The following is a 12476-nucleotide window of genomic DNA, read 5'->3' as shown; positions in this document are numbered from 1 at the left end:
AATTCTATGCATGCCGAGAAAGTCACGGTATGGGTTGGATTTACCACATCTACCTTTATCAGGCCTTTTTTCTTCGAGGAAATGGGTGATTCTGGTTTTGTGACTGCTACCGTGACGGGTGAGAGGTACGTCGATATGTTACAGAATCACATCATCCACAGACTGGCTGATAAACACCTGCTGGAACATACAATGTTTATGCAGGATGGCGCTCCACCCCATATTGCTAGACGCGTGAAAGATCTCTTGCACGCATCGTTTGGTAATGATCTTGTGCTCAGCCGCCACTTTCATCATGCCTGGCGTCCCAGGTCCCCAGACACAGCTATTATTGAGGAATAATGGTGGACATATTGAGCATTTCCTGTTAAGAACATCATCTTTGCTTTGTCTTACTTTGTTATGCTAATTATTGCTATTCTGATCAGATGAAGCACCATCTGTCGGACATTTTTTGAACTTTTGTATTTTTTTGGTTCTAATAAAACCTCATGTCATTCCAAGCATATGTGTCAATTTTTACCTCTCTATCTACATTATTCCATGATTTATTCAGTTTTCAAATTTATACTGACTTTTTGATCACCCGGTATATCTTACTGAACTATGCATAGAGTATGGTTCAGCTAAGCTGTTCACCTTAAATACACTCTCAGAAAAAAAGAGAAAAAAGACACACCATTAAAATATTATCCACTTGGGGTGGAAATTGGTAGATGAGATGTACATATACAGGCAAACAAATGATTACAATTTCAGAAAAATTGTATGATTTATTCAAGAAACAGAGCTTCACAAATTGAGCAAGTCAATAACACATTAGTGCACCTCTGGCTCTTGACTTTGTATTGATTGATAGAGTATTTGGATATCCTCCTGAGGGCTATTATGCCAAATTCTGCTCAATCGGTGTGTCAGAGTGTGAAAATCCTAAGCTGGTTAGAGGGCCCTAACCCTAATGTTCCAAATGTTCTCAATTTGGGAGAGTTCCAGCAACCCTGATGGCCAAGAAGCACAAAGACAAGCAGTAGAAACTCTCAACCTGTGTGGGCAGGCATTATCTTGCTGATGGGAATGGATTGCCATGAAGGGCAACAAAACAGGCTGTAGAATATTGTCAATGTACTGCTGTACTGTGAGGAATGACAAGTGTAGAGGTCCAGCTATGAACAGAAATGGCACCCCAGACCATCATTCCTTTCTGTTTGGTCATATGGCTGGTGATAGTCAAGTAGGTATCCTGTCCAAGGCATCTCCAGACACATCTTCAGCATGGAATCTCATTTATTGGAGTAGAATTGTCTTCAGTGATGAGTCCCACTTCGACTTGAGCCCAGATACCCCGGACAGCAGTGGGATACCAACCTGATTGTCACCCACCATATAGCGTGACAACAAGGATTGATGGTCTTATGTCCCACTTCATTTCATAGCAGGACCCCTTCTGTTGCCATCCGTGGCACCCTTACAGCACAGCAATATACTGATAATATTCTATGCTGTTTTGTTGCCCTTACTGGCAAGCCATCCTGAACTTACAAGTCAGTAAGATAATGCCCGCCTGCACAGAGTAAGAGTTTCTACAGCTTGCTGTCGTGTTTGCCAAACCCTAGTTTGGCCATCAAGGGTGCTGGATCTCTCCCCAATAAGAATGTTTGGAACATTATGAACAGGGCGCTCCAACCAGCTTCGGATTTTGACAAACTAACAACCCAATTGGACAGAGTTGGGCACAATATCACTTAGAAGAACATCCAACAATTCTGTCAATCAGTGCCAAGCTGAATAACTGTTTGCATAAGGGACAAAAAATGGTTCAAATGACTCTGAGCACTATGGGACTCAACTTCTGAGGTCATCAGTCCCCTAGAACTTAGAACTACTTAAATCTAACTAACCTAAGTACATCATACACATCCATGCCCGAGGCAGGATTCGAACCTGCGACCGTAGCAGTTGCGCTATTCCGGACTGTAGCACCTAGAACCGCTCGGCCACCCCGGCCAGCCATAAGGGACAGAGATGGACCAACATTTTATTGTCTTGCTCAATTTGTGAAGTCGTTCTGTTGAATAAATCATCCAATTTTTCTGAAATTGTAAGACTTGCTTGTCTGTACATTTACATCACATCCTCTAATTTCTGTCCCATTCAAATAATTACTTTGTGGTGTATAGTTTCTTTTCTTAGAGTGTGTTTACAGAAACTTATAAGATAATGTAATTCTATTTCTGTGCAGGTGAATTTTAAGGAAGTCATTAACATACCATTTATAGTCTATTGTCATAGATCTATTAATTACAGAGATATTGGTATCAACTTCAATTTTTCAAATGAATTTATAACAATTTCTACTGTATTAATAATAATTTCTGTTGTATTAATTCAAATAAATTTCATTCTTGTAAATCTGATAAGTAGTTTTCAAAAAATTATAGTATTCAACACCACTAGCCACCACAGGTAAATTGCTGCTCACATCATATGCAGTCACAGTTGGGCCTAAGCACACAGTGACAGTGGCATGTGTGTGAGTAGTTGTTGTGTGAATGTGTGAGAATTCTACTTTTGAATAAGGACTGTATCCAATAGCTAAAAGTATTTCTAGTGTTCTTTTTCACTGTGCCTGTCTGCGAGTAAAAGTCTCCTCTTTGTGGTGAGTAGCTGTCTATCTTTTCCTTATTGTTGTTAGCCCATCCCGTACTTTCCACAGTAGCCAGCACCATTAATCAGTACACTACCTGCATGTACAGTATCTGTAGTGCATAAGGGAACACACTTACCCACTCCAGACATTCTTGGAACCCATAAAATGTGATGTGATTTGATTTTCATGAAACAGACACGATTTTCTGGCTATAAATACATGCTGTCTCATGCAGCCACTCACACCCACCAGTACATTCAGCCCATGGTCCATAGCATTTTTCTCTAAGTTCTGAAAGCTCCTCAATAGATTGCAGGACTACACCTATGTGGACTGAAACATCCCAACACTCAAAACTGCAAATTACTTCAGTGGTACATATTGTCCCACCAGTGATGACAGGTTAATCCAATTCTTGATTTGGCACAACCATTGAAACTTGTAGAGGTGGTTAAAATAAAAGAGACCGCAGTATTGAATCAACAATGTTTATGCATATTACCTAATCAGCCACAGTGTTTGAGAGAAAATCCATTACAGATGAAGTATTTGTGTATATTCTGCTTGTGAATGGTGACTGCAGAAGCAGTGAGAACTGTTGAGTTGAATCCACTGTGGTTTACTGACAGGGGACAGCTTCTTACTGCTGCATCTAGCAGCTATATCCTGTTCCCACCATATCTTCAAAGAATTACCTTTACTGATGAAGCAACCAATACAAATCACAGAGAGGAGTATAAAAATTATGCATTATTGGGCTGCCAATCATTCACACTACCTTAAGCAAATTAAACATCAGTGGTGGTGAAGTGTGAATGTTTTTTCTTAGATTGTTGGAGAAGACAGAAATGGTCCTTATCCTATTAAAGAAACCTTAATTTTACCAAATACGTGCCACTCTATCAACTCTCATAGAGGAAGTACCACTTGAAACTGGTCATCTATGGTTAGAAAATCACTTACCTGGCTGTTTTCTGGTCGATAGACAGGATGTGAAGGCATTATCAGTTGGTCTGCGTGTTCAACTTGTTTGACACTGCTTGACATTTTTCCATGGGATAAACTCACAGATGAAGTCTCTACAGAAGTTCTGATGCCCTGAGAGGTGTTTAAACAAAGCATTCTTGTAGAGTGTCAGATACTATTGAAGGAATATCTTCAGAGTAATCAGAAGTCCTTGCAACGGTGACTGCAAACATGTTTTAAAGTATCCAGAATGAGATTTTCACTCTGCAGCGGAGTGTGCGCTGATATGAAACTTCCTGGCAGATTAAAACTGTGTGCCCGACCGAGACTCGAACTCGGGACCTTTGCCTTTCACGGGCAAGTGCTCTACCACTGAGCTACCGAAGCACGACTCACGCCCGGTACTCACAGCTTTACTTCTGCCAGTATCTCATCTCCTACCTTCCAAACTTTACAGAAGCTCTCCTGCGAACCTACTTTTAAAGTAGATGGTTGCATTTTGAATGAATTGCTGACATAATTGGAGGAAGTGTTTATCACCACTTTCTTTCATGATTTCATTTTTGTTGCCTTGGCTGGTATTGTAATTTTACAATGTACATGTATATCTCAAAATTAAACTCCTGTTAAATATTTTGTGTGAAGTTATAACTGAATTTCTTGTCTAAAAAATCTATTCAATTTGTGACATTCACTTTCCTTCTAAATCTCTCGTGGAAACAAGAGGAGACTTGTTACTGTACTTAACTACTGAATCATCATTAGATGCCACATCCTTTGCTTTAGAGTTGATATGTCAGTCCAACCACATGTAGTCACATTATGTTTTAAATTAAACTTATCTCAAATACTTCAAACTTGCATCATTCAGCAAACAGTTTATTTTTTAAATGAATTCCAGCTCCTAAGTATTATTATTTCTGTAAAACTACTTTTCTGATTTTTCCGAGTGAAACACTGTTGAATTGGTCTCTTTAAATTCAACAATTCTAACAGACATAACTATAGTTCTAATTAAAGAGATGAAGGTCATTTCCTTGGTTAATACAGCTATGATAAGAGATTATATTTAGTTCAGTGAGGACTCCTTTACATTTCATCTAAGTGAAAACAGAATCACAGTATCTCAAATGGTTTTGGAAGTATGTGAGGTAAACAACTTAGCTGAGTGATCCCATTAAGTTGTCCTGATACTCTGTGTTATTTTTTATTAGTTTTGACATAAAATAATAAGTTAATAAAAACTAATTCCATAAAGGCTAACACTGGCTACCACAAGTTAGAATGCATACAGAAATCACATGGACACCTTTTGTCACCCCTTTTATGTTCTGTTCCACTTCCCACTTCCTTGCTCTTGTCATTTCTCTTGTGGCAACCATCACCCACTAGAACACTATCATTCATCTTTGATTTTATGATCTTTGACTCTCCTCTTTTGTTATTTGTGTCAGTATGCCATTATGAGTTGTTCGAGAGTATTGTGCTTCCATGTCTCATTAATGTTTTTGATAATGAATCACTTGTTGGTGATTTACATCCTCTACCATATCATTGTTAGGACTGGAATCACTATATGGGTGATCCTAACAAACATTGTAAACATCATTTTCAATGCCTGCAATACAGATGTGCACTTTGTCTCAGACTGCTATTGTGGCAATTTTTTGTTGGACCTGTATGTTCACCAGTCTTACAGCTCACCGCATCTGGATGCAGTGTACTGGAAGTGTGATTAGTGAGTATATTCTCAACCTGAGTGTGTACATCCCCAGACTCCCCCACATTCCATCAAAAATTATTCTGGTGTTAGTTTACTTCTGCATGCGCACCTTACGCACCTTACTAACTATGAGCTAGTTTGGAGGGTAGGAGATGAGGTACTGGCGGAAGTAAAGCTGTGAGGATGGGGCGTGAGTCATGCTTGGGTAGCTCAGTTGGTAGAGCACTTGCCCGCAAAAGGCAAAGGTCCCAAGTTCGAGTCTCGGTTCGGCACACAGTTTTAATCTGCCAGGTAGTTTAAACTATGAACCTGGCAATGTATAACGTGTTGAACTCTGTGCTACCCCATTACATTCCACTGGGAGACTGTGGACCTCAAACATGCTGTCCTCCACATCCCACATGAAACTGAAGCAATAACAATTCTGCCCCTATGTGAATCAAATGGACGCTCTTTCCTCATCAACTGCACAATGGTACGAAAACAATGCATCAACTCCAGTATTTCCATACAATAATGTCGATTTCTGCACTTTGCATGTTGCACAACCTGTTTACAGTGTATGTTTTGAACCTGATGTTATCTCACAATGTGCAACTACTGTACTGCATATTTCACCACTGCCACTCGATGGCCTGGGATCTGTGCACTACTTGCCTTATATAGATAGCACCCACTCTCTGGCTCCCTATATTCTGACTTCTCAGTTTTTGCATTCTGCGGCTACAGCTGTATCTCATGACAGTCAGCTGCACATCTGCACCTTTCCTTCAGGCATCCCAACCCCCCCCCCCTCCCGCCCTATGTAATCCTCGAGTGACACATCACATCACATCTTTCTTCTGCATGTTCACACAATGCTACCTTTGATGACCATGGTCATCCCCCCACCGTGCCAGTCTATTATGCTCTTGCACCTACCAAGGTGTGCTGCATGCACTCTTTGCATTGACACCCCCCACACAACTTCTCAACCCCCCCCCCCCCCCCCCCCCACCCATGGTGAACTCGATTGGTGCCTCATCGGGCTATCTTCAACTGCTCAATCAAGATTTTGGTACTGCCAATGCTGTACTGCCCTTACCAGTCACTCAGATATACCTCCTACACCAACACCTATGCAAACGGTTTTATCCAGTAGGTTTCCTTAATTCCCTCCATTACTGAAGGACAATCCATGCAATTAGTATTTTTAACAGAAAACATCTTTGACCTTCATAGCATTATGGACAAAGACTCTTGTTTTATTTGCCTGGTTGGTCATTTGCACAACCTCACGGACCTTATCAGTGACTCAGTCCTCACCGCACCTGCCTATCACAAATACTCTGAGGCTAAAACTATTATTATTGAACATTTGCCGTGGACCCTTCCAAGATTGCACATTGTATTATATATGATGAGAACTTAGGGTCTAGGTCCTCACCCCAACTTTGGTGCACCTCCGTGCATCACCGGACATCGAATTTTTGCTCAACATTGTGTTATAGACATTGTGGTTCGTCAAACTCCCCTATGAATTGCAATTACAATTGTTGCCATATGCTTCCAGTCTGCTGGAAAATAAGTTATGCACTGCAGATCAAGCATATAGCACCCTGCAGGACAGACCCATTCTCGCTAGCTTGAATAGTCCTTCAGATGACGAAGTTGGTACTATGAGCGACACCTTCTCCCTCCTGTCCACCCCACTCCACTTTACTTAGCTGGCAGGGGCTATATGAGAGCACACATGGTTGCACGGGACGACACATAGCCACCTGGTGCTAACTTTCAGGCACTACCTGCACCTACTCCCTAATTGCTTGTGATCTCTACCAAGAGTTGGCTTCACTGCTACACCATGCATCTGGTGCACTAAGTCCAGGCTGTTCAGCACACCTTCCATGCCGTGTGTACAAGACCCCCCCTCCTCCTATACTCCCTCTCTGAGTGTTCTGTGTTATCGACCCAGCTCACCGTTTGGCACCAACACTCTGCCCTCAGTGCTCATTGAGTGCACAATGCCTCACTAAGTCAACAAATAGTTGCTGCATCTTCATGGTTGGAATGGGCTCTTCATGTAGTATGCCAGCCCTGCGGCATGATTTCTTCACAAGTGCACAAAGCGGCTTCTGTGTAGTCCGCTGTACCTTCACCGCCATTGGTGTTTCAGGATTCCATGGTCAATCACATTTGTCTCTGCAGTGTCTCACCCCAGTGTATTTCCCCCTCACACAGTGACACTGAAGGTCCTTAAGCGAGTTGAAACAACGAGCTTGTGGCAGCAATCTCTGATGGCATGTGCCACAGAGTTAATACAATGGAAGGACCACTCATATGTCATAAGTTATGACATGCCAAGTCAACCATCAGTGAACCACTTGATGCTGAAATCATTCACCCATTGGACAGCATTTGGTCTTCACCCATACATCTTATTCAGAAGGAAGGCGGCTTGTTATAGATAATTAGCCTATCCCTCACACCCAAGACTTCTCACAGTTGCTTAATGGTACATGGGTGTTTTAATGTCCTGGACTGCCACAAGGCTTACCACAGAATACCTATGTTCACTGATTACTTTCCGAAAAAGTACACTGATTACCCCAATCATGCTTTACGGCCACAAAAATGCTGCCCAAACTTCACAGAGTTTCACTGACTCTCTCTTGTTCAACCTGCCATTCGCGTATGTTACCTTGATGACATTTTGATTTTTTCATCTACCACTCAGTAGTGTGAACACCACCTGTCACAGGTGCAGGTGACTCTATACCCCAACAGTGTTGAATAACTACTGACACACAACAGTGACACCTTCATGGTTATACCATTTTGTGAAATGTACACATGGCTTGCAGCTGTAATAAATTCTGAGTACTTCCTTAAATAAAATGTTTTCTTGTGAACTGTGTACACTGTTGATATCAGCTATTCATAAATTACAATGTGAATAATGAAAGTTTGGGAAATACACTTTAATAAGAATATGACAGTTTTTCGTTTACCCATGCCCTATATATTACTAATGAAGATAAATCAGAAAATAAAAAAAAATATCACTATAAGAATAAGGACAGTAAGGAAAGTCCTGCATTGCTCTGTTACATGATGGGTTAAGTGGATCTCAAAGAAAGGCTTGCTACCAAACATGTAAATGTTATTAATGTCACCCAGCAAGGAGAGTTTCATTCCCAGTAGCAGCTTATTAGCACAGCTTCAAAACATCCGTGTTCTGTTTTAGGTACTCTTAAGTGTCTCCACATGTTCTTGTGGTTTTGATTACCTGATCTTTTCTCTGGATGAATAATTAATTATGAAAGTTTGATGGTTCTTATCCTTTTGATGGTGTCACTATCAGATATTTATGCTTGATTCTCAGTAACAAAAAATTGTAATTCAAGTTCACAAAGTTCAAATGAACAAACTGTAAAACCATAAATCAATTATTCACTGTGTTGGGAGAGCTGTGACTGCTAATCTAAATGACAATGATACATTTCTGCCAGAAATATTGTAATAATTTATGACAAGAATTTGACTCCAATATGTCATCTCATGAAACCAACTTTGATTTATTATTTTGGTAACATCTACCACAAAAGCTTAAAATATTTTTGAAATCTTTTGAATCTAATATAGTGTTCAGTGCATTGAAAGTGAGAGGTTATGACTATACTACTGGAAAATGAAAAATTAATACCAAGAAGCAGTGATTACACAGGAATCAAATTTTATTAATATATACACATTGAAAACTGTATATGATATATCTAGGGACAGATCATTTTGGAAACTGCAGTTGTGCAGTCATGTACAATGATGATCATAGAGATTCTAGATGTCATCCTGGATAATAGTTTTGCTACTCTCCAGTCACCCACCACCTCCCAAAGTCCCACCGTCCAGCCACAGAGGAGCATTCCCCTAATGACTCAGTACTACCTAGGACTGAAGCAACTGAATCATTCTCCATCACAGTTTTGACTACCTCTCACCATGCCCTGAAATGAGGAATGTGCTGAGTGCTATTGACAAGAGATTTCAAATTGATTTCTTATTTCTAGATTTCCCAACAGTGTACCTCGCAAGTGGCTTGTAGCGAAACTGGTGCTTTTGGAATATCATTTCAGTTATGTGACTGGATTTGCGATTTCCAGTCATAGAGGTCACAGTCTGTAGTAATTGACGGGAAGTTGTCGAGTAAAACAGAAGTGATTTCTGGCATTCCCCAAGGTAGTGTTTTAGGCCTTTTGGTGTTCCTTATCTATATACATGATTTGGGAGACAATCTGAGCAGCCATCTTAGGTTGTTTGCAGATGATGCTGTCATTTATTATCCAGTAAACTCATCAAGTTAAGAAAAATTTCAGAAAGAATTAGAAATGATATCTGAATGGTTTGAAAATTGGCAATGGACCCTAAATAATGCTAAGTGTGAGGTCATCTACACGAGTGCTAAAAGGAATTGTTAAACTTTGGTTACATGATAAATCAGTCTAATCTAAAGGCTGTAAATTCAACTAAATACCTAGGAATTACAATTACAGAAAATTTAAATTGCAAAGAACACACAGAAAATGTTGTGGGGAAGGCAAACCAAAGACTACATTTTGTTGGCAGAACACTTAGAAAATGTAACAGATCTACTAAAGAGACTGCCTACACTGTGTTTGTCTGTCCTCTTTTGGAGCACTGCTGCATGATCTGGGATCCTTACCAAATAGGATTAATGGAGTACATGAAGAAAGTTCAGTGAAAAGCAGCATGTTTTGTATTATCATGAAATAGGGGAGGGAATGTCACAGACTTGGTAGAGTATTTGGGATGGACATATTTGGAACAAAGGCATTTTTCTTTGCAGTGGAATCTTCTGACGAAATTTCAATCACCAACTTTCTCCTCCGAATCCGAAAGTATTGTGTTGACGCTGACCTACATAGGGAGAAATGATCATTATAATAAAAGAAGGGAAATTAGAACTCGCACGGAATGATACAGTTGTTCACTTTTTCTGTGCGCTGTCCAAGAGGGGAATAATAGAGAATTGTTGTGAAGATGGTCTGATGAACCCTCTGCCAGGCACTTAAGTGTGATTTGCAGAATATCCATGTAGATGTAGAATGTCCTACCCTTGATCCTTTCCACCCCTCCCACAGTGGTATTTTGCCATGCACAGAACCTACACAATATCCTTGTACATACCTATGCAACCCCTGCCTCCCAACCCCTTACCCCATGGCACATATCCCTGTAATAGACGTATATGCAAGACCTGTCCCATACATTCTCCCACCACCACCTACCCTAGTCTGTTCACAAGATCAACTGCCTGTGAAACCAGTCATGTGGTCTAAAATCCAAGCTGCATCCACTGTGCTGGATTCTACGTTGGCATGATAACCAACAAGCTGTCTGTCCACATAGATGGCCACTGACAAACTGTGGCAAAGAAACAGCTGGACCATCCTGTTGGTGAGCACTCTGCCTGACATGACATTCTTCATTTCAATGATTGCTTTGAAACCTGTGCCATCTGGATCCTCCCACTAACATCAGCTTTTATGAATTGCACAAATGGGAACTCTTCTTACAGTTTATCCTATGTTCCCATAAACCTCCTGACCTCATCTTAAGTCAGTCATTGTAGTTACCCCCCTGTCCCCTTCCCTGTTCCCATTCCAGCACTACAGAGCCCTCTATTCTACCAAGACATCCACAGTTTTTTACTTCTCTCCTTTTCACCTGCCCCCTCCCGCCTCCCCCTTGTTAGCCTCCCAACTGCACCTAACTATCCTACCCTCTCCCCACATAATCTCTGTATACTCCCACAAGCGGCACTTTACTATCCCTCACCCCTACCCTGCTGTCCCTCTCCCTCCCAGCCTCAGCGTCCTCTTTATCCCCACTGCCCAGTTGGTTCTCCCATCATGCGCTGCTGCTTACAGACTTGCCTTGGCAGCGAGAGACTGTGATCATGTGTGTGTGAGTTGCCTTTTGTGTGTGTGTGTGTGTGTGTGTGTGTGTGTGTGTGTGTGGCTGAAATCTGTTTGACAGTCATTTTGTCATCCTATCTGCGTCTCTGCTATAATGTGAGTAGCAACTATCCTTATCATAATACTGTCATTGTTCCATCCTGGACTTTCCATTGTTTGATTTTGCTGTTTGCAAGTGTTGTTTTAATTCATCAAGGAATATTGTTAATTACTGCAGGTGAAACCAATTGTTATCCCATATTGTCTCGCACATTTATTTATTTAGTTATTGGCTTGATTAATAGATTGTATTTTCAGTCTTACACTGTGGGGTAAAATGTGTCAGTTTACTGTTACAATATACTTTCTTAGTGAAAAATATGGTAAGTTTCTGTTAGTTCTCAGCATGTACTCTCTTTCTTCCCCCCTCCCCCCCCCCCCCAATTCTCTCTCTCTCTCTCTCTGACTCACATAGACACACACACACACACACACACACACACATATATATACATATCCTCAGACTATCCAATTTTCCACAGTCTTAGAAGACATATAGCTGAAATTCACTTAATTGCATTAACTTGGTAATGCAGCACAATGATTAAAGGAATGAGGCTTTTGATAAGCCAGATTCAGTCATCAGCAATTCCATGCTTATTATGTGATTCTTTCTTTTTCCATAGCATAATATTTGTAATACATGTTTTTTTCTGGATACTGTTTTTAGAGTTTTTTATATGTATGTGATACAGCATTAATCAGATTTCAAATCCTACCCCTCATTTTGTACAGTACAGAGAGGGGGGCGGGGGGCTGATTGAAGCTATAAGTTAGTTACTTAGTTGTGCAATGATGATTCAGGTCAGAAGACAGTGCCTGCAAATGAAATGGCTGGATCTGATTTATCATTTATTACACAGTTTCAGCGTACAGATAAAAACATCTGTTTTAAATTCAGAAAACAACTTTCAATATGTGGAGTGCCTTTGCACCAGTAGTTGGTATTGGATCAAGTCTAATTGAAGCATAAATGGCAAAACATGAATTTATCACTTACTCTAAAAGTTCGAAATTATCTGTCTTTTGTCTTTGGTGTTTTATCAGTGTCTGTGTTTTTCTACTCTCATTTTGTTCCCTAAATTGAAAGTTATTTTGGTTCGTATGAGGGCAGTGTTTATAA

At 40.5% G+C, this 12476-nt stretch overlaps 1 protein-coding gene and 1 non-coding gene across 2 annotated transcripts in view; one reads left to right on the top strand and one right to left on the bottom strand.

Moving 5' to 3' along the window:
• Nucleotides 1–12476, top strand: part of LOC126094274 (uncharacterized) — a 285093-nt gene that overhangs the window by 190961 nt on the left and 81656 nt on the right. The gene's annotated exons all lie outside the window — the stretch shown is intronic.
• On the bottom strand, nucleotides 3928–4001 carry Trnas-uga (transfer RNA serine (anticodon UGA)). Its single transcript has one exon. It is a non-coding gene; the product is annotated as a tRNA-Ser (tRNA).

This window comes from Schistocerca cancellata, chromosome 1, assembly GCF_023864275.1.
Source record: "Schistocerca cancellata isolate TAMUIC-IGC-003103 chromosome 1, iqSchCanc2.1, whole genome shotgun sequence".
Lineage (NCBI taxonomy): Eukaryota > Metazoa > Arthropoda > Insecta > Orthoptera > Acrididae > Schistocerca > Schistocerca cancellata.
Note: the sequence above shows the minus strand (reverse complement) of the source record. Positions and strands in the feature narration are given on the sequence as shown.